This window comes from Entelurus aequoreus, linkage group LG15, assembly GCF_033978785.1.
Source record: "Entelurus aequoreus isolate RoL-2023_Sb linkage group LG15, RoL_Eaeq_v1.1, whole genome shotgun sequence".
Classification (NCBI taxonomy): domain Eukaryota; kingdom Metazoa; phylum Chordata; class Actinopteri; order Syngnathiformes; family Syngnathidae; genus Entelurus; species Entelurus aequoreus.
Window position 1 is genome coordinate 17,081,027 of NC_084745.1, and position 27,900 is coordinate 17,108,926.

At 42.0% G+C, this 27,900-nt stretch overlaps 1 long non-coding RNA gene across 2 annotated transcripts in view; it reads left to right on the forward strand.

Moving 5' to 3' along the window:
- Window positions 1-27,521, forward strand: part of LOC133629865 (uncharacterized) — a 40,048-nt gene extending 12,527 nt beyond the window's left edge. Inside the window, exons 3-6 of one of the 2 annotated variants that reach the window (XR_009821142.1) lie at window positions 20,269-20,384; window positions 20,471-20,579; window positions 26,838-26,934; window positions 27,016-27,521. This is a non-coding gene — a long non-coding RNA (uncharacterized LOC133629865). The remainder of the gene's footprint in view (window positions 1-20,268; window positions 20,385-20,470; window positions 20,580-26,837; window positions 26,935-27,015) is intronic. The other variant, XR_009821143.1, reaches the window with a different exon arrangement.
- Window positions 27,522-27,900: the final 379 nt, after the last annotated feature.

Genomic DNA, 27,900 nt, shown 5'->3' on the forward strand with positions numbered 1-27,900 from the left:
CAAACATTGCACACACTCCTTCTTCCTTGGCTAGGATGCGGTCAAGGGCTATGCGGATCTGAACGGCCCTGAGGGAGGTCGGGGCAAGTTGTTCAGCAAGTCCCTCAACGGCGTCACGAGTCAGGTTGGTTAGTCTCAACGGCGGCGGGGAGTTAGAGAGGCCGCTGAAACAGGAGTTCCAAGGGGTGTTAATTTGGTGACTGGGGTCACCAGTCTAACCATAGCACAAAGCCCAACGGCTGACGTCGGGATTCTAATGTACAATTTGTGCTCCCCACAACACCAGAATAAGTCAGCTCGTGCCTAAGGGCCTATCCTAGAGCCATCTATCAGTGTGGTGCACCAGTAACGGTTGATGTCACCCAATTTGTTGGGGGACGAAGAGGGTCCTGTAATTTGAAAACGTGTGTAATTCAGCTTTTGGGCCACAAAGGGAAGAAGTCGGGTGGCATTGTCAACAGAAGGGTACACATGTCAGTCAACTTAAAAGGGGCGGGGTAAGTGTGGGAAAAGGGACGTCCAGCGGAAGAAGCAACACAGTCACCCAGGTTTTGGCATCCACCTGAGCCACAGGTTGTCTGCACCCGCTCCTAAGGTCAAAGGTCAAAGTTACCAGGCCTTCGGTGGTGTCATTAGCACGCACGGATGTGAGCCTTTGAAACACCACCGAGGTGGGGTGGTACTTTAGGTGCTACAGAGGGTGTAGAGGTAGTTAACGCCCTCTCAAGGACATTCATTTTAATAATTCCTTTAGCGTCTGTATCAGTCAGGTCAAGCCCCAAAACAACATAAAAGGGACGATGGGCACAACTTACCAGAGTATGTTGTCTGCATCCGACACCAATGGTTCAGGGTTGAGTCGTAACAAATATAGAGGTTATTACCACGGTAATAGTTATTGTGTAATTAATCACACTGCACAGGTCAAAAAATAAGTCTTGCTATCCTCTTTGACCCAGTCTATTTAAAGTCCGCTGTATGTTCTTAGACACTTGTCAGTCACTGTCGTCAGGAAGGATGAACTGAGACACAAAGACAGTAGAACACGCCCAAGCACCAGTCCGTCAGGTAACACTACCAAGTGTAACATCCTGCCTTTCGTCTATCAATATCAGAGTAATTTAGGTAACAAAACGGGGATAAACATCAAACTTTTCACTTAATGTAACGACACATACAGTTATGCTGAAAACAAGCAAGAAAAACTAAGAAACATTTAGCATACTGGATTGGTCTCACACAAGGATATACAATATAGAAGTTGAAAAGAGTAATGTAGGTAGAAAATCTCTCTCGTCTCCTGGGCTGTGGGGCAGATGATGTGGCGATGTCAGCAATGACATCCGCTGGTAATCTGTCAGGTTCTTCAGCTGTAGTGCAGAGGGAGAGGTGGTACCAGGTGTCCCCTCCACCAGCCAGTCGAAGGGCGTGGGACGTCCGTTCTACGACCTAGAAGGGACCAGTCCACCTGGGCTCCGTCCACTTGCGTTTGATGACCTTGATCTTGACCCTCTCAGCGGGCGGAAGGGAATCTGTACAGAAGAACTGGCACACAAATTCTGCAATTTTTTGTGTGAAATACCATTTTGGTTTTACGCTGAGTCCTCCTTCCATGGGGGGGGTCATACTATCACTTTCAGAAACATCTAAGAAAAAGGTCAGCTAATAGTCAAGTAGCGGAGGGCAGGTCATGTTTGAGGTCAATGATTGTCTCTTCAGCCTCTATGGTCCACTGGGGGGTGTTGTTAGGGTAGGGGACCCCGTAGCAATATCACAATTAACTCAAACTCATCTGAACCCTAACTTTTATGTAACTTATTCAATATGGTGAAAGTAACAAAATATGCTTATATTTATATTGTCACCAATACTACAAAAATACTACCCTTATGGCGGATGCTTTAGCAATAGTATTTTGAATTTTTACCACACCTGGTGGCACCAATAATTCATTAAGTCAAGCTCATGTTGTAGAAAGTTGAATGATGCGGACACGTTTGTTACTGAATATTTTCTATCAGACTTCTGCCATGGCAACTTTGTGTATGTAATGAGCAACTATAATTATTTGATATGCTTAAATGTGTAATGTGTCGTTTTAGCTCAGCTGTTGTGTAGCTGCTAGCTCCTCGTAGCCTACAGGTGTCTAAAGTGCAGCCCATAGTTATGTGTTTAACATAACCATGGGCTAAACCTAAACAATTGAAAATGTGGTATTTGGGTGTCGGTGTAATGTGTGGCAGCTACGCCGTGTCTTATCATTGGACCTAAGTTCTTTGGTTTTGTAGGCGAGACAGAGAGCAAGGGAACAATGTGGGACATCAATTGTGTCCATCTTATATCATGCTAGCTGTTGCAAAGATAGGTCAACATGAGCAGCCACACCTTGAGTTCCAACATATATAAATAATCATAACATATGGCGAGTCGGGTGGCAGTACACACGGAAGCATCTCAGCCAGTCAGGGCCTCCACTGCCAGAGCAGCTGGATGTCAGCCATTCTTGTTGTTTCAGGCTGTGGTATGAGCTCCTGGAGGAGCCTTGGTAGTGGTGTCGCAGCTTGGTGGTTGAGCCGTCAGGTAACACCAGGAAGGTTCCTTCTGTGCGATATTGAATGTCAGGGTACAGTCTGTAAAGGAGGTCATTACCAATTAGGCAGGGTTTGTGCAGGTCAATCACGAAGGGGTGCTTTAGTGTGTGTCCAGCAATCTGAACCGGAAGTGGTTTGGTGACAGGCAACCTTCTTGTGACCCCAGCGAAGCCTTCGACCTTTTAAGAGGAAGCACACAGTTTCTTTGGTACCTCTGCATTCAGAATCAAATGGGTGGCGCCAGTGTCAATCACGAACTGATAACATTGTCCGTTGACACTCATGTCCAGCAGGGGGCCAGTCTGTATCTCCTGCGGGGGCTCCTGCGGTGGGTGTGCTTTGCCACGCCGGTATGATGTTCTGGCTGCAAACCGGGGCCTGTCTCGTTCAGAGGAGTTAGGACATTCACGTTGCCAGTGACCCGGCAGGTCGCAGATGTAACAGTTTCCACCCCGGACTGGCTTTGAATTATTGTGTTGTCCACCACCCGAGTCCAAACGTCTGGTCTCACGTCTGTTGAGGATTCTTTCCTCCACCTGTTGGAACTCAAAAGCAAGGTCACCCACAGCTGAATATACCCTATCTGATTTTTGACCTTTTGGTTCTTTTGACTTTTTATCTTCGGCGATCTGTAATTTAAGTAGTTGCCTCCTTGTTGCTCTGTCATTAGCCCTATTTTGCATGGGATGAATAAAATGTCCCTGCCATATGTTGTTTTTGGCACCGTGTATATCAGGGTTAACTTTGTCCAAAGTGTTTGGCCAAAGGTTCCCTCCCGGAGGTACAGGTGGGAAAGCAAGGTCAACAATGGCTTGCATGTATGCATCGGCAAGAGACTTATATTGTAATATGTCCAAAGTGTTAATGTCATGTGTCAAAAATGTCTGCCGGAGAAAATGGTCAGACGTGTACAAGGGGTTAATTTTCGGAGGCAGGATTAATCTTAGAGGGGGCGTATTAATACCTCCTTTTCTTGTCACTGGAGTAGGGGGCGGTGTCCTAGTCAAAGTCTGGGCGGGTTGTTTGACACACACACACACACACACACACACACACACACGCACACTCAGCAGCACACACACACACGCACGCGTAAGCACTCCCGCACACACACTCACACACTCAGCAGCACACACACACACGAGCACTCTCTCTGCGTTTCACCTACCATAAAACTTCCAGTTACTTTTTTATTTTATTTTATTTTATTTTTTTATTTCCTTATTTTACCAGACGTTTGAGTTCACGACTTTTCGAGTATTGTAAACCCCCTCTTAACCCTTTCAAGGAACGTTCTCTTTTTTTCTTTTTAAACTGTACCTGCTAATTCCATTGTCGACAACCGTGCATTCAATTGATCATCAAAAACAGTAATGATTCATCACATTCCTCCCCGACCGCCATCACATTTCTATCTGTCACACTTGTTCATGTCAAACCCTGTGGTCATTGTGTCTCTCATGCCCCATCCGTAACCCGAGAATGTATTTCTCGTATTTTTCATAAGGACTTTAACCTTGAACTCTATTAGGGGTGACCAAATCCCCAGGGCGAACCACACCCGACTATTTGCTTACTCGTCAGTGAAGCAGCCCGTCACGGTAATCTTTATCGTATTATTAATAAGGACTCTAACCTCAGATTTAAAAATACGAACGGACTTTAACCAACAACTTTATCGTATTATTAATAAGGACTCCAACCTCAGAATTAAAAATACGAACGGACTTTAACCAACAACTTTATCGTATTATTAATAAGGACTCCAACCTCAGAATTAAAAATACGAACGGACTTTAACCAAGAACTTTACCGTATTATTCAGAAGGACTTTAACCTTGCGAATTTTAATATACGGATAGACTTTAACCAATAACTTTATCAGGCACAGATGAAAGATTCAAGACACAATGACATGAGTTGACCACTATATACAACTATTATGTAAAATGGTGGACAGGGCAAAAATGCAATCAATCTATCAAAATCACCACTCTGTGCCTGGGATTACAAAACAGTGTTTGACTTACAGACTTCAGGACAGACTCCTAACGCAGATTTTATCTAAAAAGAAAGGTTCTGCTTACATTGAATTGGCCAATTGAGTCTGTCCAGAAGATTGCAAGAAGTCATCAATCAACAGCGTGCCATCCCGGACGAGCCCCCAAATTGTTGCGTTGACCAGCATTCCTCCAATGGGGAATTCAAATTGCTAGTCTCTCCCAGATTCTTTTTATGGCAATACGCTGATGTTTATATTCAATCTCCAGGCAATAGTTGGTATTTTGTAGTTTATTCTCAAAGCTTAGAGGACAAACCTGAGACCAACCCAGCACCCAAGCGTTCCCTAGCCCGGTCCAGATCCATCCATCCATCCATCTTCAACCGCTTATCCGGAATCGGGTCGCGGGGACAGCAGCTCCAGCAAAGACCCCCAGACTTCCCTCTCCAGAGCAACATTTGCGACTTCCTCCTGGGGAATTCCGAAGCGTTCCCAGGCCAGAGAGGAGATGTAATCCCCCCATCTGGTCCTTGGCCTGCCGCGGGGCCTCCTCCCAGTGGGACGTGCAACGAGGACCTCCCTAGGGAGACGCTCGTGAGGCATCCGCACGAGATGCCCGAACCACCTAAGCTGGCTCCTTTCCAAGCGAAGGAGCAGCGGCTCTACTCCGAGTCTCTCTCGGGTGACTGCACTTCTCACCCTATCTCTAAGGGAGATGCCAGCCACCCTTCTGAGGAAACTCATTTCGGCCGCTTGTAGCCGCGATCTTATTCTTTCGGTCATTACCCACACTTCATGACCATAGGTGAGAGTAGGAATGTAGATAGCTCGGTAGACCGAGAGCTTTGCCTTCTGGCTCAGCTCCCGTTTCGTCACAACAGTGCGGCAGAGAGACTGCAATACTGCCCCAGCTGCTCCGATTCTCCGGCTGATTTCCTTCTCCATCTTTCCCTCACTCGTGAACAAGACCCCGAGATACTTAAACTCCTCCACCTGGGACAGAGTCCTGTCCCCTACCCGGACTGTACAAACCATCGGTTTCCTGCTGAGAACCATGGCCTCAGATTTGGAGATGCTGATCCTCATTCCAGCCGCTGAACACTCGGCTGCGAACCGATCCAGTGAGAGCTGAAGGTCACGAACCGAAGGTGCCATCAGGACCACATCATCTGCAAACAGCAGTGATGCAACCTTTAGCCCCCCGAGACGTATACCCTCTCCGCCATGGCCACGACTCCGCCTAGAAATCCTGTCCATGAAAATCACAAACAGGATAGGTGACAGAGCGCAGCCCTGGCGGAGACCAACCCCCACTGGAAACGGATCCGACTTACATCCAAGCACCCGGACACAACTCTCGCTTTGGTTGTACAGAGATTGGATGGCCCTCAGCAGGGTTCCCCTCACTCCGTACTCCCTCAGCACCTCCCACAAGATCTCCCGAGGGACGCGGTCATACGCCTTCTCCAAATCCACAAAACACATGTAGACTGGATAGGCATACTCCCAGGCCCTCTCCAGGATTCCCGCAAGCGTAAAGAGTTGGTCAGTTGTTCCACGACCAGGACGGAATCCACATTGCTCCTCTTGAATCTGAGGTTCGACTATCGGCCGGACCCTCCTTTCCAGTACCTTGGCGTAAACTTTCCCAGGGAGGCTGAGTAGTGTGATACCCCTGTAATTAGCACACACCCTCTGGTCCCCCTTTTTGAAAAGGGGAACCACCACCCCAGTCTGCCACTCCCTCGGCACTGTCCCAGACTTCCACGCAATGTTGAAAAGGCGTATCAACCAAGACAGCCCATCAACACCCAGAGCCTTCAGCATTTCTGGACGGATCTCGTCAACCCCCGGAGCTTTGCCACCGTGGAGTTGTCTAACTACCTCAGTGACTTCACTCCGAGAGATCGACGTCGATCCCCCATCATCCTCAGGCCCTGCTCCTATCAGGGAGGGTGTGTCTGATGTAGTTGGGTTCAGGAGTTCCTCAAAGTGCTCTTTCCAACGCCCCACGACTTCCTCACGACTTCCTCACTTGAAGTCAGCAAAGTCCCATCCTTGCCGTACACAGCTTGGATGTGTAGACCGGTCCAGATCGGTCTACCAAAACCCCGGAACTCCTGTCTACTTCCTCCTTCTCCTGTCCCCCCCCCCCACCTGCTGTTTAGACTACTCCGAGTTATCTCTACTCTGACACATTCCAATCTAGAAGGCCAACACCTTACTATGAGACTCAAAAGAAGGAAGAATACTAGCTATTCTTTATATGACTATAGGAGTTTAGAAAGAAGTAACACTTAAATATGGATATGCTTCCAACAAAATATATATATATATATGTGTGTGTGTGTGTATGTATACATATGCGTATGTATATATATTAGGGCTGCAACAACTAATCGATTATAAAAATAGTTGGCGATTAATTTAGTCATCGATTCGTTGGATCTATGCTATGCGCATGCGCAGAGGCAATTTTTATGTGTATTTTTTAAATTATATATATATATATATATATTTTTTTTATAAACTGCAACATGTACAAACAGCTGAGAAACAATAATCAAAAAAAGTATGGTGCCAGTATGCTGTTTTTTTTCAACAAAATACTGGAAAGGATAGAAATGTAGTTTGTCTCTTTTATCCGATTATTAATCGATCAATCGAATTAACAATCGACAGATTAATTGATTACCAAATTAATCGTTAGTTGCAGCCCTAATATTTATATACATATATATATATATATATATATATATACATATATATATATATATATATATATATATATATATATATATATATATATATATATATATATATATATATATATATATATATATATATGCAGTGGGGCAAAAAAGTATTTAGTCAGCCACCCATTGACAATCAATGGGTGGCTGACTAAATACTTTTTTGCCCCACTGTATGTGGTATATATATATATATCTATATATATACATATCTATATATATACATATCTATATATATATATATATATATATATATATATATATATATATATATATATATATATATATATATATATATATATATATATATATATATATATATATATATATATATATATATATATATATATATATATATATATATATATATATATATGTGGATCGGAATAATTTTAATTTACAACAACAGTTTTCTATTAGTGGCAAAGATTCCGACATATTGACTATACATTTTTGTTGCTGTTTTCATTTTAAACATTCCACAAGGTGGTGCCAAAACCCCATGCTTTGTCACTATTTTGTATTGGTGCACAAAAAAAAAACAATTCACTTCCGAATCGCGATTCTTAATCATCCCTTTTCTGAATCGATTCAACATTTCTTTAATAAGAATCCTTTTTTAAAAAGACGTTCTGAGGCCATCTTCATGCAACCAAAAGGAGCTTTTCTAACCTGTAACCGGTTTTGACAAGGTTTCTTTATAATTCTTACACCAAATATAATATCAGTTTGAATCAAGAATCGTGTTGAATTATGAATCAATTCTGAATGGAATTGTCACCCGAGGAATCAGAATCAGATCAAATCGTTAGGTCCCCAAAGATTCACACCCTGACTGTTGCTTTTTTTTTTTTTTTTTGTAGCACAAAAGCATTTTACGAATGCAGAAAAACACACAAGTAATAGGTAATAATAAAATGTACAGTATATATGTATGGAAAAAGTATAAATCATACTAGAAAAATTAGGACATAATAAAACTGTGAATACAAAAATTGTACTAGATACACTGTGTGCGAACGCTTGAACTTCTTTACATATCTTCATCAAACAATAAACCAGAAAAATGAAGCAAGCATTTACTGTAACACGGACTGTTGTTGTCATGGGAACCATCGCTGCTGATTGGTAGCGCTGCTGGCGGCCAGCCTGGCGGCCATCTTCAATTGGTTTCCAGCAAGCATTGACCTTGTGAGGTTTACTTTGATTTTCTAGGTCCCTTTTTTTCGTCTCCCTTTTGTTTTTGTTTTCGCTGCACACTTACACACTTACACACTTTGCTATCTCGGCTAACGGGAGGGATGCCAGCTGGTGTTAGTTTACACACACACACACACACACGCACGCACACATCTAATCCCGCGTTCATCCAAATCCCATTCTGGAAGACGATTCTCGAGAGACTTTTCTTCATCAGCAGTTCGTTTGTTTTGTAAACGGAAGCTAAATATGTCCACCAAATAATAAATATGTCCACCATATAAAAACACCCTTCAATTCACAAGATTTTGTGAGGATTGATGCTGTTTTTTTGTTCAAGAAAAAAATAATTGAGCAAATTGACCACTAGGTAGAGCCACTGTTCTGTCATTGTGCGTTGTGTATTACAATGTATAAGAACAAAGTCCACGTTATTATCTTCTTAAAGACATATTCCTACATCCAGATTTGCAATTGGACCTCATGTAATGTACAGTATGTGCTAAGTGTACCTAATGAAGTGGAAGAAGTCGGTTGAATCCTAATCGGAGACTCGCATATGCCTGCAGCTCTTTAGCACAACACGCTAATCTTCTTGCCGACCAATCACATGACAGAGACAAATGAGGACCTCAGGTGCCCTAATGCTGTACTAATAAATGCTGCAGTGCAAAACCAAGAATATTTATGTCAGCAAAGTCATGTTGTATTAAAAAAATTCGTAAATGAAAATTTGGATTTTTGGATAACGTTCTTAAAAATATTTTGTATTGCGGAACAAACAAAATGTTGATTTAGTTATTAGGTATAGAAATAAAAACAAATGTCCATAAGTATGTATTAAAATAAAATATAAATTGAATTAACAATATAATCAAATTTTAAAGTAGTAACATATATACATACTAATAACCTATAAAATGAACATAATACCATTTGTAATATGGAAGTTACTCTTTCTGCTCCTTTTTATTATAAGTTCATTATCATGGGTTTAAATTAAATTTATGTTTACTACTTAAAAAAACAAATATATATATATATATATATATATATATATATATATATATATATACAGTAAATATAATATAGTTTTTATTTTATTTAAAAATAAATAATAATACTACCACTAATAATAATAATAAAATAAATACAAATCATATGTATATACATACATATATATGTTTTTTATATATATTTATATATATATATATATATATATATATATATATATATATATATATATATATATATATATATATATATATATATATATATATATATATATATATATATATATATATCTGTCCATCCATCCATCCATCCATCTTCTTCCGCTTATCCGAGGTCGGGTCGCGGGGGCAGCAGCCTATGCAGGGAATCCCAGACTTTCCTCTCCCCAGCCTTCATCCAGCTCTTCCCGGGGGATCCCGAGGTGTTCCCAGGCCAGCCGGGAGACATAGTCTTCCCAACGTGTCCTGGGTCTTCCCCGTGGCATCCTACCGGTTGGACGTGCCCTAAACACCTCCCTAGGGAGGCGTTCGGGTGGCATCCTGACCAGATGCCCGAACCACTTCATCTGGCTCCTCTCGATGTGGAGGAGCAGCGGCTTTACTTTGAGTAAATCAATCAATGTGGAATGCGCTCCCAACAGGTATAAAAGAAAGGGCATCTCTATCCTCCTTCAAAACCGCAATAAAATTCACCTCCAGGCAGCTACAACCCTAAACTAACACCCTCCCCGGATTGCTAATAATCAAATGTAAACAATCAAATGCAGATACTTTTTCTTATGCCTTCTGATCTCTCTCTCTCTCTCTCTCTCTCTCTCTCTCTCTCTCTCTCTCTCTCTCTCTCTCTCTCTCTCTCTCTCTCTCTCTCTGTGTCCACTACTTACTGTCCATATCCTGCCAAATCAGACGTACACTGTTTCAATGTCCATTTCTCTGTTCTCAATTGTTGATGACTGATGATAACAACCAAACCTAACCCCCTCCACACCCCGGATTGTAAATAATTCAATGTGATTATCTTGTGTGATGACTGTATTATGATGATAGTATATATCTTATAAAATATATATCTGTATCATGAATCAATTTAAGTGGACCCCGACTTAAACAAGTTGAAAAACTTATTCGGGTGTTACCATTTAGTGGTCAATTGTACGGAATATGTACTTCACTGTGCAACCTACTAATAAAAGTCTCAATCAATCAATCAAAAAGTTCCTCCCGGATGGCAGAGCTTCTCACCCTATCTCTAAGGGAGAGCCCCGCCACCCGGCGGAGGAAACTCATTTCGGCCGCTTGTACCCGTGATCTTGTCCTTTCGGTCATAACCCAAAGCTCATGACCATAGGTGAGGATGGGAACGTAGATCGACTGGTAAATTGAGAGCTTTGCCTTCCGGCTCAGCTCCTTCTTCACCACATTGGATCGATACAGCGTCCGCATTACTGAAGACGCCGCACCGTTCCACCTGTCGATCTCACGATCCACTCTTCCCTCACTCGTGAACAAGACTCCTAAGTACTTGAACTCCTCCACTTGGGGCAGGGTCTCCTCCCCAACCCGGAGATGGCACTCAACCCTTTTCTGGGCAAGAACCATGGACTCGGACTTGGAGGTGCTGAGTCTCATCCCAGTCGCTTCACACTCAGCTGCGAACCGATCCAGTGAGAGCTGAAGATCCTGGCCAGATGAAGCCATCAGGACCACATCATCTGCCTGCAAAAAGCAGAGACCTAATCCTGCAGCCACCAAACCGGATCCCCTCAACGCCTTGACTGCGCCTAGAAATTCTGTCCATAAAAGTTATGAACAGAATCTGTGACAAAGGGCAGCCTTGGCGGAGTCCAACCCTCACTGGAAACGTGTCCGACTTACTGCCAGGCAATGTAGATATATATATATATATATATATATATATATATATATATATATATATATATATATATATATATATATATATATATATATATATATATATATATATATATATATATATATATTGTGGAGTCTCACTCAGGCACCGCCTGACAGGTAGGCACCTCACAGGGGAGGAGCCAGGGCATGGAGGCAGAGTGGAACACAGAGGACCACCAGCTGTGCGGCCAGGTGGGGCCCAGCTACAAACTGTTCTTAACTCTGCCTCATTCAGGTCTGGCTCTCCTCTGTGTCAAGGCAGGTGCATCAGGCGGCAATGACCTTTGACCTTTTAAAGAAGAGTGCTGTGTGAAGGATTGAGAGCCCCAGATGGGAGATATTTATGTTTATTAATGGACACTTTAAGTTTGCTACTTCCACACCCCGCCCTTCCTAAAAGACTTGTGCAATAAATGGCCTTTTCGGCTTGCTGCAAAACCAATCTTGTGTCTTGGTGAGAATCAGGTACCACATACGGTGGAGAATGCGGGCACTCTGATTCACGCCAACCTCTCATGATGGCACACGCAGAAGCACTGAGTGCTTTGTTAAAAAGCCAAGCTGAACTTCAAAGTGCAGTACAAGAGTTAGTAACCAAAATTGCTAAAGATGTGGCTAGTACACGGGCACCCGTTGCAGTCCTAACTAAGTTATCGGGTGAGGATGATGTGGAAGCCTACTTGGAGCTGTTCGAGCGCACTGCGGCCCGGGAGAAGTGGCCAGTAGCTGAATGGGGATCCATTCTGGCACCTTTCCTCACTGGAGAAGCCCAGCGGGTGTGTAGTGACCTGGCATTGGCGGATGCTCGAGACTTTAAAGGCCTACTGAAAGCCACTACTACCGACCACGCAGTCTGATAGTTTATACATCAATGATGAAATCTTAACATTATAACACATGCCAATACGGCCGGGTTAACTTATAAAGTGACATTTTAAATTTGCCGCTAAACTTCCGGTTCGAAACGCCTCTGAGGATGACGTATGCGCGTGACGTAGACCGGCGAACACGGGTATGCCTTCCACATTGAAGCCAATACGAAAAAGCTCTGTTTTCATTTCATAATTCCACAGTATTCTGGACATCTGTGTTCGTGAATCTGTTTCAATCATGTTCATTGCATTATGGAGAAGGAAGCTGAGCAAGCAAAGAAGAAAGTTGTCGGTGCGAAATGGACGTATTTTTCGAACGTAGTCAGCCACAACAGTACACAGCCGGCGCTTCTTTGTTTACATTCCCGAAAGATGCAGTCAAGATGGAAGAACTCGGATAACAGAGACTCTAACCAGGAGGACTTTTGACTTCGATACACAGACGCCTGTAGAGAACTGGGACAACACAGACTCTTACCAGGATTACTTTGATTTGGATGACAAAGACGCAGACGTGCTACTGTGAGTATGCAGATTTGGCTTCTAAACATTTGATCGCTTGACCGTATGTGCGCAACTTTTTTTTGCGTATGTACATAACTTTTTTAAAATATATAAGCTTTATGAACCTTGGGTTAGGTGAACGGTCTTTTGGGCTGAGTGATTGTGTGTGTTGATCAGGTGTTTGAATTGTATTGGCGTGTTCTATGGAGCTAGGAGCTAGCAGAGGAGCTAGGAGCTAGCGTAACAAACACGCAGGTGTTTTTATGCAGGATTAATTTGTGGCATATTAAATATAAGCCTGGTTGTGTTGTGGCTAATAGAGTATATATATGTCTTGTGTTTATTTACTGTTGTAGTCATTCCCAGCTGAATATCAGGTACCGTGAGTATGCAGCCTTGGCTGCTAAACATTAGATAGCTTGACCGTATGTGCGCGTCACGTACGTAACTTTTTAAAAATATATAAGCTTTATGAACCTTGGGGTAGGTGAACGGTCTTTTGGGCTGAGTGATTGTGTGTGTTGATCAGGTGTTTGAATTGTATTGGCGTGTTCTATGGAGCTAGGAGCTAGCAGAGGAGCTAGGAGCTAGCGTAACAAACACGCAGGTGTTTTTATGCAGGATTAATTTGTGGCATATTAAATATAAGCCTGGTTGTGTTGTGGCTAATAGAGTATATATATATGTCTTGTGTTTATTTACTGTTGTAGTCATTCCCAGCTGAATATCAGGTCACCCCCGGCTCTCACAGCATCTTCCCTATCTGAATAGCTTCAACTCCCCACTAGTCCTTCACTTGCACTTTACTCATCCACAAATCTTTCATCCTCGCTCAAATTAATGGGGAAATTGTCGCTTTCTCGGTCCGAATCTCTCTCACTTCATGCGGCCATCATTGTAAACAATAGGTAACTTTGCGTATATGTTCAACTGACTACGTCACGCTACTTCCGGTAGGGGCAAGCCTTTTTTTTATCAGATACCAAAAGTTGCAATCTTTATCGTCGTTGTTCTATACTAAATCCTTTCAGCAAAAATATGGCAATATCGCGAAATGATCAAGTATGACACATAGAATAGATCTGCTATCCCCGTTTAAATAAAAAAAATTCATTTCAGTAGGCCTTTAAGAAACTAAAGAAAGCCATTCTCGACAGCCAAGGGTGCAGTCTGCCTGCCAGGGCCCAGCGATATCACAACTGGACCTTCCAGCCCACACAAGCCCCGCGACAGCAGGTAGCCGCACTGCTCCGCCTAACACACCGCTGGCTAACGAGCGAAGGGAACCCCCCCTCTGTAGACAGACTGGTGATAGACCGCTGTATCTGAGCCTTGCCGCCTGATGCCCGGAAGTATGCCGCACAAGTAAGCCCTTCAACTGTGGAGCAGTTGGTGGCATTATTAGAAAACCACCAAGTGAGCATGGAAATGCTGAGAGCCACTCGTATGGAAACGGCCAGAGCCACCGGGGAAGAGAGGCTAGGGCGTGACCGCCGAAGAGCGCCACCGCCAACTCTGTCCCCACCCCGACCTCAGGGCGCTGCCCCTGAGAGACCCAGTCGGGCCCCACATCGGAAATGTTATGTGTGTGGACACCCGGACCACATGTCTTGGGCGTGCCCGGAACGCGACCGTGATGTCTCCATGGCCACAGCCCCCAGCTCAGATGCAGGCAAACCATGCCTCCACACGGGGAATGGACGACGACGACAACGCCCCAGCCTTCCAATAAAGATCGGAGGGACTGATGCACATGCATTGCTGGACAATGGGAGCGCTGTGACCTTGGTACACGCTGACTTGGCCGGACCCCTCAGCAAAGACACCGTTCCAGTGACGTGCGTACATGGAGATGTACGCCAGTACCTGGTGAGACACATACACATTCAGACACCCCGAGGTGAGGCACTGGTACCAGCTGGAGTGGTACCAAACCTACCTGTTCCACTACTTATTGGGTCCGACTGTGTACTCTTTGACCGTTACTGAACCCCGAGCTACATCCCAGGTGCCATTCCACGGCAGCGTCGCCGCCACAACAATGGACAAAAAGGTACGAGACCGCTTGCAGCCTGCCCCGCGTTTAGGCCCTCGTCAGAGGCCCCACTGAGTGACAGCTCTGCTGAAGAGGAGCGACGGGAGAGCAGGAAGGAGGAGAAGGCAGAAGAGGAAGGGGACCCCTTTGTGGAGTTCCCCATGCCAGAAGAGAGCAGCAACCCTAAAACGGGCAAGTTTGCCACTGCCCAGTGGAATGACCAGAACCTCAGCTGGGCCCGACAGCAAGTCGTGGAAATTGACGGACAGAAATGTGAAGGGGTGAGTGCACTTAATTCACCGTATTTTATGATAAAAAATGGCCTTCTGTATAGAGGGGTGCTAACTAAGGGCGGGGACATAATTGAGCAACTGCTGGTGCCAAAGTCTCATATCTCCCGGGTGCTTTATCTTGCCCACACTCATCAGCTGGGAGGTCACCTAGGTATACAAAAGACGTATGACCGCATAATAACCCGCTTCTATTGGCCCGGTGTGAAACGAGCCATAGAAGACTTTTGCAAGGGCTGTCCCGAATGCCAAAAGAATGCACCGAGACCCACCTATCGAAACCCCTTGGTCCCGCTCCCCATCATCAGCACCCCGTTTTCACGTCTGGCAATGGACATCGTTGGACCACTCCCAAAGTCAGCCAGAGGACATCGCTACATACTGGTAATACTAGATTATGCCACCCGATATCCTGAGGCTGTACCATTACGCACAGCCTAAGCCAAAGCGATAGCACATGAACTGTTTATGATGTTTAGCCGAGTGGGAATTGCCGATGAGATTTTAACGGACCAGGGCACATGTTTTATGTCACAAGTGTTAACCATGCTGTACAAATGGCTGAAAGTGAAACGCATACGAACCTCTATATATCATCCTCAGACAGATGGCCTGGTGGAACGCTTCAACTGTACGTTGAAGAAGATGCTAAAAAAAGTAGCCGACGAAGACGGAAAAGACTGGGATCACCTCATTCCATATGTCCTCTTTGCCATCAGAGAGGTGCCCCAGGCGTCCACTGGCTTCTCCCCCTTTGAGCTAGTCTATGGCCGACGTCCCAGAGGTGTGCTGGACATTGCGAAAGAGACCTGGGAGAACCAACCCTCGCCACACCGCAGTGTGATTGACCATGTCGCCCAACTACAAGCCCGGGCTCGCAAAATCTGGCCCATGGTAAGAGAACATATGGAAAAAGCCCAAAGAGAACAGGCAAGAACATATAACAGAGGTGCCACACTCCGAGAGTTCCAAGTTGGGGAAAAAGTGCTGGTATTAGTTCCATCCAGCGAGTGCAAGTTCTTGGCCAGATGGCAGGGGCCTTACGAGGTAATTGAGCGAATGGGCCCCGTCAACTACAAGGTAAACCAGCCAGGCCGGCGGAAAGGTCACCAAATTTACCATGTAAATATTCTGAAAAAATGGCATGCGGCAGAGCCGTTGCCAGCTACTGCGTTTTTAACTGCACACTCTCCCCATACCACTCCCCCGGTACCTATAGGAGAGGACCTCTCCCCGTCCCAAAAGCAGGAGGTGAAGGAACTTCTGGGACGGAACCAGGACCGCCTCTCGGAACTGCCAGGAAGGACCCAGGCGATCAAACATGACATTGAGACCAAACCCGGAAAGGTGATAAGACAAAGACCCTACCGAATCCCAGAAGCCAGGCGGGCGGCTATAAAAGAAGAAGTAAAGAAAATGTTAGAACTGGGAGTAATAGAGGAATCCCATAGTCCATAGTCCAGCCCGATTGTTATTGTGCCAAAACCAGACGGGTCCCTGAGATTTTGTAATGACTTTCGCAAATTGAATGAGATTTCACTGTATGATGCTTATCCCATGCCCAGAGTAGATGAACTGATAGAGCGGCTCGGCCCTGCTCGTTTCGTCAGCACCCTGGACCTGACCAAGGGCTACTGGCAGGTGCCATTGACGGAAAGGGCGAAACCTAAAACGGCTTTCTCCACACCAGAGGGGCTATTCCAATATACCGTCTTGCCGTTTGGGGTCCACGGGGCCCCTGCAACATTCCAGAGGATGATGGACAGAATTCTACGACCCCACCAAGAATACGCAGCCGCCTACCTGGACGATATTGGGATTCACAGCACCAGCTGGTCTCTCCATCTCCAGCATCTCGACGCGGTCCTAGGAGCCCTTAGACGTGCCGGACTAACTGTCAACGCTAAGAAGTGCCGAGTGGGTCTGACGGAGACGGATTATCTCGGCTACACAATAGGAAGAGGCTGCGTGAAACCCCAGGCCCGCAAAGTGGAGCGCATCAGGGAATGGCCCCGCCCCTTGACAAAAAAGCAAGTGAAATCATTTATTGGCCTGGTGTCCTATTATCAAAAGTTTATTAAAAATTTCTCTACGATTGCAACACCGTTGTATGAACTGACAAGGAACAAACTGCCCCATCATGTCACCTGGACGGCTGAGGCCGAGACTGCCTTCCAGATGTTAAAGAAAGCCCTGTGTGAGGAACCGGTGTTGAAAGCCCCCGACTTCAGTCAGCCGTTCATCCTCCACACTGACGCCTCAGGCACCGGCATTGGAGCCGTGCTTGCCCAGCTCGTGGACGGAGAAGAGCACCCCGTGACATTTATTAGTAGGAAGCTCCAGAGCCATGAGCGAAATTATGCCACAGTAGAAAAGGAGTGCTTGGCAGTCAAGTGGGCCATACACCACCTCCGCTACTACCTATGGGGTAGGACCTTCACCTTGGTAACAGACCACGCCCCCTTGAAGTGGATGTCAACAAATAAGGATCGAAACGATCGCGTCACACGCTGGTTCCTGGAATTACAGAATTACCACTTCACCGTGGAATATCGGCCTGGGAAGGCGATCCCACATGCAGACGCCATGTCCCGGCTCTACGAAGAGGACAAAGAAGCTCCTGGACCGACCGGCGAGCTTAGGGGGGGGATATGTGGAGTCTCACTCAGGCACCCCCTGACAGGTAGGCACCTCACAGGGGAGGAGCCAGGGCATGGGGGCAGAGTGGAACACAGAGGACAACGCCCCAGCCTTGGCCGCATCATCGCATCCCCAGTACCTGCTCAATCAGCCTGAAGTGCCACCAGCTGTGCGGCCAGGTGGGGCCCAGCTACAAACTATTCTTAACTCTGCCTCATTCAGGTCTGGCTCTCCTCTGTGTCAAGGCAGGTGCATCAGGCGGCAATGACCTTTGACCTTTTAAAGAAGAGTGCTGTGTGAAGGATTGAGAGCCCCAGATGGGAGATATTTATGTTTATTAATGGACACTTTAAGTTTGCTACTTCCACACCCCGCCCTTCCTAAAAGACTTGTGCAATAAATGCCCTTTTCGGCTTGCTGCAAAACCAATCTTGTGTCTTGGTGAGAATCAGGTACCCCAATATATATATATATATATATATATATATATATATATATATATATATATATATATATATATATATATATATATATATATATATATATATATATATATATATATATACTGTGTAAATATATATATATACTGTGTAAATATATATTGCTTTCACTTTTAATTTATGTAGCGTGTTATTAATGTACTTTTATTGGTTACCACCACATTTGTATGTATATATATGTATATATGTATGAATATATATACCTGTGTGTGTGTGTGTGTATTATATATATATATATATATATATATATATATATATATATATATATATATATATATATATATATATATATATATATATATATATATATATATGTATGTATGTATGTATGTATGTATGTATGTATGTATGTGTATATATATATATATGTATGTATGTATGTATGTATGTATATATATATATGTATATATATATATGTATATATATATATATGTATATATATGTATATATATATATGTATATATATATGTATATGTATATATATATATATATATGTATATATGTATATGTATATATATATATGTATATATATATATGTATATATATATATATATATATATATATATATATATATATATATATATATATATATATATATATATATATATATATATATATATATATATATATATATATATATATATATATGTGTGTATGTATATGTGTATGTACAGTATATAATTTGTCAGTGTAAATGAAAATCACTTCTTGTGGTTTTATGAGTAGTGTAATACATACAAATGTGGTGGTAACCAGCCACATAAATTAAAAGTGAGAACAAACAAATGAATTTAAATGTAATAATTAGATGGAGAAATAAAATAAAGCGTACAAAAATATTGACTGAAAATAAAATAAGAGCATACTTAGTTATAAAATCAAACAGTAATTATGTACAATATAAATATTATAATTATAAATATGAAAAGTCCTCTTTCGGCTCGTTTTCATTCCAAGTAAATGTTATGTATTGGATTTAAATTGTTGTTTACAGTCTCAAAAGTAAACCAACACAAAACATTGTAAAATAAATATTTGTCACTGGAAATTTAATTCTTCTCTTGGTCCCTGAGATCGGTAGGTTGTGAGTTCAAACCCCGGCCGAGTCATACCAAAGACTATAAAAAAATGGGACCCATTACCTCCCTGCTTAGCACTCAGCATCAAGGGTTGGAATTGGGGGTTAAATCACCAAAATGATTCCCGGGCGCGGCACCGCTGCTGCCCACTGCTCCCCTCACCTCCCAGGGGGTGAACAAGGGGATGGGTCAAATGCAGAGGACAAATTTCACCACACCTAGTGTGTGTGACAATCATTGGTACTTTAACTTTAACTTAACTTTATGAGTAGTGTACTAAGAAAAAATGTAATTACATCATTGTCATACCACATTAGTTAGAGTGATGAACAAAGTTATGTTTTATTTGATTAGATGCATAATTAAAATTACAATCTTGAAAATCTATGTATTTAGATATCACTTTTGAAAAATAATCACAATTAGTCAATTAAATAAATAAAAACAATCACATGTGATAGTGTTGGCCCTGTGATAAGGTGGCGACTTATCCAGGATGTACCCTGCCTTCCGCCCGAATGCAGCTGAGATAGGCTCCAGCACCCCCCGCGACCTCGAAAGGGACAAACAGTAGAAAATGGATGGATGGACTTTAAATATGTAGCGCCCCTGTGTGGACACACTGTATCAACGCAGCGTCACATGTGCAATGGCCAGCAGGGGGAGACACTTCCTTGATTCATATTAGAATAGTCTACATGTAGTATACTTTTACTGTAGTGGCAGTAGGGTTGACAAAACTAATAGGAGTTTGTGAGCATACAAAATAATGAAATTTAGAAAAATGCACAAATATTAAAAAAAATGTATTAGAAAACAACAAGGAAACTAGTTGAATGCAAAATATGAATGTAAAACAAATTTTGTGTTTTAAGTCAAATGGCTAGGACTTGGATCTGATCAATTTCCAGCATCCTCCTCCTAACGAGGTGACCATGCGGGGGTTCGAGTCCCCATAAAAACGGATGAAAGACGCCATCAAGCACAAAGTGTAAGATGAAACATGTGTGACATGTTTGATAATGTTTCATGTTGCTTAGCCTCTGTTTTTCTCTCCGCACACATGGATCCACTCAGCCACCGACCCGCAGATCCTTGTGGGAAGTCATGAGAGACACCTGTTAAAGATGTCTGAGAGCTGGATGAGGCATGAAGATACTGATGCTCTTCAAAGACGCGCTGACATGTAAGGAAAAGCTAAGATGGAGAAATTATCAGTTTTTGACATCATTTTACAGCCTGAAAAAACACTTCCAAAATGAATTCACAGGCTGTCAAGTGCATGCCAGAGCAGCAGGTGGCGCTATAGCTGCTAACGAGTGGGCTGTTTTAGCCAGAAGAAACTTCTTATATTTAAAAAAAAGTTAAAGTTAAAGTACCAATGATTGTCACACACACACTAGGTGTGGCGAAATTATTCTCTGTATTTGACCCATCACCCTTGATCACCTCCTGGGAGGTGAGGGGAGCAGTGGGCAGCAGCGGTGGCCGCGCCCGGGAATCATTTTTGGTGATTTAACCCCCAATTCTAACCATTGATGCTGAGTGTCAAGCAGGGAGGTAATTGGTCCCATTTTTATAGTCTTTGGTATGACTCGGCCGGGGTTTGAACTCAAAGGAACGTTGACTAGCGTTTTGGCAGGAAATCCTTAAAAAAAGAGCAGATCGCTCACGTCATATAGAGGATCTTTGACTGGCGGCAAGTACTTAAAAATACAGAGTTCTCATGTCATCAGAGGATCTTTGACTAGCGGCAAGTACTTAAAAATAGAGTTCTTCTTATAGATAAAGGAACTTTGACTAGCATTTTGGCAGCAAATCCTTAAAAAAAGAGCAGATCGCTCATGTCATATAGAGGATCTTTGACTAGCGGCGAGTCCTTAAAAATACAGAGTTCTCATGTCATCAGAGGATCTTTGACTATCGGCGAGTCCTTAAAAATACAGAGTTCTTCTTATCTATAAAGCAACTTTGACTACCATTTTGGCAGCAAATCCTTAAAAAAAGAGCAGATCGCTCATGTCATATAGAGGATCTTTGACTAGCGGCGAGTACTTAAAAATACAGTGTTCTTCTTATATATAAAGGAACTTTGACTAGCATTTTATCAGTACTGTAGGTCCTTTCAGCAGAACTTTCCAGTCATAAAGAGGATCTTTGACTAACGTTTGTGTAGTACAGGGGTGTCCAAAGTGCGGCCCGGGGGCCATTTGCGGCCCGCAGGTCATTTTTTAACGGCCTCACTGCACTTTTTAAAAATATGATTGAAAAAAATAAAAAAACATAAAAAGTGGTATAAAAGAGCAAACAGGTGAAATGTAACAAGAAAATGTTGCAATGTTTACTCTAATAACACAAAGTTGCCTTGCAGGTTGTTTCTTTCTTAAAAAAATAATATGAATCAAAATCAGTGTCATGAATTACTGACCTATTCAAGTCTCCAATTACGTCACATTAAATATTCCACTTTGAGATATTTTTTGGGGAAAGTGTTGCATATTTTGTGTTTGCCATATAAAAAACTGAGCTGTTTTTTTTTTTTTTTAAAGAAGGGCCTAAAAGGAACAAACAAAAAACATAAACAATAGGGCTGTGAATCTTTGGGTGTCCCACGATTCGATTCAATATCGATTCTTGGGGTCAGGATTCGATTCAAAATCGATTTTTTTTTTCAATTCAGCACGATTCTCGATTCAAAAACGATTTTTTCCCGATTCAAAAGGATTCTCTATTCATTCAATACATAGGATTTCAGCAGGATCTACCCCAGTCTGCTGACATGCAAGCAGAGTAGTAGATTTTTGTAAAAAGCTTTTATAATTGTAAAGGACAATGTTTTATCAACTGATTGCAATAATGTACATTTGTTTTAACTATTAAATGAACCAAAAATATGACTTATTTTATCTTTGTGAAAATATTGGACACAGTGTGTTGTCAAGCTTATGAGATGCGATGCAAGTGTAAGCCACTGTGACACTATTGTTGTTGCTTTTTTTATTACTATAAATGTCTAATGATAATGTCAATGAGGGATTTTTAATCACTGCTATGTTGAAATTGTAACTAATATTGATACTGTTGTTGATAATATTCATTTTTGTTTCACTACTTTTGTTTTTTTCTGTGTCGTGTTTGTGTCTCCTCTATGTGTTTGGTTTTGGAATTGGATTGCATTGTTATGGTATTGCTGTGTATTGTTTTGTTGGATTGATTAATTAAAAAATAAAAAAATAAATATTTAAAAAAAAAAAAAAATAAAAATAAAAATAAAAATCGATTTTTTAAAAATGAGAATCGATTCTGAATCGCAGAATGTGAGAATCGCGATTCGAATTTGAATCGATTTTTTTCCCACACCAGTAATAAACAACAATAAAACTTAGAATTGACGGATAGATCTGAAGTTGATCTTGAGATTATTGTGTTAAAAGTAAACAGTAAAAAAAAATTATAATTAATTTTTTAACACTTTAATGAGTAGAACCCTTTTGGATCCCAATACTTTTAGTGTGATTTGTTTTTAAGTGTCATTGCTCAAAAAAAGAAAAAAAAGAATTAAAATCAATGTTGTTATGAGTTATTGACCTTTTTAAGGCTCCTTTTATTATATAATCTCAAATATTCCACTTAAAAGTTTTATTGGGTGAAAATATTGCATATTTTGTGTTTTTTCCATAAAAAAACAGGGTTTTCTTTGACAAAAAGAGCATACAACTTAAATCTTTAAAAACGTTATATTGACAGAAAGATATACCTAGTGTTGATCTAGAGATTTAAAACTTGAATAATAATACAAATAATAATACTGAATAATGACACATTTTTTATATTTTTTTGACCAAAACCCTTTGGGGTCCCCGGGATCAAGCCTGAGTGGAGGCCTAAATGTAAAAAATATCAAAATGGCCCCCGCTTGCTTTGATTTTTCAGTGTGTGGCCCTCAGTGGAAAAAGTTTGGACACCCCTGGTGTAGTAGATCCATATAAAACAGCAGAGCGCTCCTGTCATATATAGCAGTGGTTCCCAACCACCGGTTGTCTCCAGGCCGCACAAGAATAAAAAAAATAAAAATAGTTTTTAATTTTTATTAAAGGCCTACTGAAATGATTTTTTTTTATTTAAACGGGATTAGCAGATCCATTCTATGTGTCATACTTGATCATTTCGCGATATTGCCATATTTTTGCTGAAAGGATTTAGTAGAGAAAATCGACGATAAAGTTCGCAACTTTTGCTCGCTGATAAAAAAAAGCCTTGCCTGTACCGGAAGTAGCGTGACATCACAGGAGCGAGTATTCCTCACAATTCCCCGTTGTTTACAATGGAGCGAGAGAGATTCGGACCGAGAAAGTGATGATTACCCCATTAATTTGAGCGAGGATGAAAGATTCGTAGATGAGGAACGTTACAGTGAACGACTTGAGAGGCAGTGATGGACGTATCTTTTTTCGCTCTGACCGTAACTTAGGTACAAGCTGGCTCATTGGATTCCACACTCTCCTTTTTATATTGTGGATCACGGATTTGTATTTTAAACCACCTCGGATACTATATCCTCTTGAAAATGAGAGTCGAGCACGCGAAATGGACATTTAAAGTGACTTTTATCTCCAAGACAATACATCGGTGACACACTTAGCTACTGAGCTAGCGCAATAGCATCGTTCTCAAATGAAGATAGAAACAAAAGAAATAAACCTCTGACTGGAAGGATAGATAGAAAATCAACAATACTATTAAACCGTGGACATGTAAATACACGGTTAATGATTTCCAGGCTGGCGAAGGTTAACAATGCTGTGCTAACGACGCCATTGAAGCTAACTTAGCAACCAGACCTCACAGAACTATGTACTCTCTCCTTTTTCTATTGTGAATCACGGATTTGTATTTTAAACCACCTCGGATACTATATCCTCTTGAAAATGAGAGTCGAGCACGCGAAATGGACATTTAAAGTGACTTTTATCTCCAAGACAATACATCGGTGACACACTTAGCTACTGAGCTAGCGCGATAGCATCGTTCTCAAATGAAGATAGAAACAAAAGAAATAAACCTCTGACTGGAAGGATAGATAGAAAATCAACAATACTATTAAACCGTGGACATGTAAATACACGGTTAATGATTTCCAGGCTGGCGAAGGTTAACAATGCTGTGCTAACGACGCCATTGAAGCTAACTTAGCAACCAGACCTCACAGAACTATGTACTCTCTCCTTTTTCTATTGTGAATCACGGATTTGTATTTTAAACCACCTCGGATACTATATCCTCTTGAAAATGAGAGTCGAGCACGCGAAATGGACATTTAAAGTGACTTTTATCTCCAAGACAATACATCGGTGACACACTTAGCTACTGAGCTAGCGCGATAGCATCGTTCTCAAATGAAGATAGAAACAAAATAAATAAACCTCTGACTGGAAGGATAGATAGAAAATCAACAATACTATTAAACCGTGGACATGTAAATACACGGTTAATGATTTCCAGGCTGGCGAAGGTTAACAATGCTGTGCTAACGACGCCATTGAAGCTAACTTAGCAACCAGACCTCACAGAACTATGTACTCTCTCCTTTTTCTATTGTGAATCATGGATTTGTATTTTAAACCAAATCGGATACTATATCCTCTTGAAAATGAGAGTCGAGCACGCGAAATGGACATTTAAAGTGACTTTTATCTCCAAGACAATACATCGGTGACACACTTAGCTACTGAGCTAGCGCGTAGCATCGTTCTCAAATGAAGATAGAAACCCATCAACAGCCGTGCTCACCTGCATTCCAGCGATCAACGGCACGACGAAGGACTTCATCCGTGGGTTTGGCGGCAAGCATCGGCTAGGCGTAGTAAGTAGTCCTTGTTGTGTTGCTGTAAGTATTGTAATGCCCCGCAGTGGAGAAGGAGTCACACAGACGAGGAAGCGCTGCTCAATCGCTTTATTAAAAAGCGGTAACTGGTTGTAGTTCAAAAAGTAACGCACACACATACACGAGCTGCTGTTAGCCAAAACTCACGCTCACACACACAAGTTCTCCGCCAACTCACTCGCGCATGCGCGTTCCCCAAACCCTTAAAGACAGTACACTAATGCAGATATCACAGATATTATAGTATTGTACTTAGCCGCTAAGACACCGATCGATCCCACCTACAACATTTTTCTTTGCAGTCTCCATTGTTCATTAAACAAATTGCAAAAGATTCACCAACACAGATGTCCAGAATAATGTGGAATTTTGTCAAAGAAAACAAGAGGCTTTTCTATCGGGTCCGATGGGGTCCAACCACTTCCGTTGCTTTTGTAACGTCACGCGCATAAATCATATCCAAAGGAGTTTTTCAACCGGAAGTGTGGCGGGAATTTTAAAATTGCACTTTATAAGTTAACCCGGCCGTATTGGCATGTGTTGCAATGTTAAGATTTCATCATTGATATATAAACTATCAGACTACGTGGTTGGTAGTAGTGGGTTTCAGTAGGCCTTTAAATCAACATAAAAAACACAAGATATACTTACAATTAGTGCACCAAGCCAAAAAACCTCCCTCACCCATTTACACTTACTCACACTCATTCACACAAAAGGGTTGTTTCTTTCTGTTATTAATATTTCTGGTTCCTACATTATATGTCAATATACACTACCGTTCAAAAGTTTGGGGTCACCCAAACAATTTGGTGGAATAGCCTTCATTTCTAAGAACAAGAATAGACTGTCGACTTTCAGATGAAAGTTATTTTTTTCTGGCCATTTTGAGCGTTTAATTGACCCCACAAATGTGATGCTCCATAAACTCAATCTGCTCAAAGGAAGGTCAGTTTTGTAGCTTCTGTAACGAGCTAAACTGTTTCCAGATGTGTGAACATGATTGCACAAGGGTTTTCTAATCATCAATTAGCCTTCTGAGCCAATGAGCAAACACATTAGAACACTGGAGTGATAGTAGCTGGAAATGGGCCTCTATACACCTATGAAGATATTGCACCAAAAACCAGACATTTGCAGCTAGAATAGTCATTTACCACATTAGCAATGTATAGAGTGTATTTCTTTAAAGTTAAGACTAGTTTAAAGTTATCTTCATTGAAAAGTACAGTGCTTTTCCTTCAAAAATAAGGACATTTCAATGTGACCCCAAACTTTTGAACGGTAGTGTAGATCAGTACAGTCTGCAGGGATACAGTCCGTAAGCACACATGATTGTATTTTTTTGTGACAAAAAAAAAAAAAATCACCCCCCCCCCGGTCCGTGGGACACATTTTCAAGCGTTGACCGGTCCGCAGTTACAAAAAGGTTGGGGACCACTGATATAGAGGATCTTCGAGAAGCGCAAACATGTTGTTTGTGAATAATGATGAGAATAGTTGTGGTGACTTCATGTGCATGAACGATTGTGTTACTTGACAAAGAAAACAAGTCAGTAGTTTTCCAGCGGAATGGAAGAACCGCCTTTGTCTTTCCTGCTGCTGTTTCCTGTCCCTGCCAACGTAGGAAAAGAGTTCCAAAGACATCAGGCCGAGTGTAAGAGGACATGATCATGACTCAATGTACTTTTGAAAACATCGCCGTGTCACACGAACATCCATCTCGCACATTTTTAAGGATCTTTGACGACGGGAATTCTTTGCAGTCTGAGAACGCTGGAGGTCTTCAGATGACAGCTGAGGAATGTGCACGCTTGCATTGTCATGGCGGCCATGATTGTGCCGAGTGTGGGCGCTCTTCATCGTGACCTATTAGCTGTGTAGTGCTCCTGTCAAAGCAAGAACCCTGCTGATTTTTACTGGCATAGGAGGAAATAGTCAAATACACCACTTATACTTTGGTTTTCACTCATTCTCACTCAGCTGCAGAACTGCTGATGATGTCAACGCGTGAACGCTATTGATTTTGAGCTATATCCATTTGATGAGGTCAAAGGTCGAGTCAAGTCACCTTCCTTGCCACCTTCAGATAATTTTCAACAGATTTTTGCTCAAGCTTTGCGAGATTAGTGCTGTTTCTTTTGTTAGAGCAAGAACCCTGTTGATTTCAGGCATTTGGTTGCTGATATCACAAGGAAAATGATCATTTTTTTACGGCTCGACCAGTTCTTTAACCCATTGTCTTTAAACGCTAAATGATTTTTGACTTGCATTTGTACGGTAGTCCCTCATTTTCTCCTGTCAATTAAAGGATCTTTGACAAGCCTTTTTAGCATTATTTTCTTTAAAAAAGTCAGAGTGCTCTTGTCATATAGACCAGGGGTGTCAAACTCATTTTAGATGGGGGGCCACATGGAGAAAAATCTACTCCCAAGTGGGCCGGACTGGTAAGATCACGGCATGATAACTTAAAAATAAAGACAACTTCACATTGTTTTTTTTTGTTTAAAAATAGAACAAGCACATTCTGAAATTGTACAAATAACAATGTTGTTGTTTTTTTACACTTACATGTTGCGGTTAATAGTATTCTATCTTCATTTGTTGTTATTTATACTTTTTG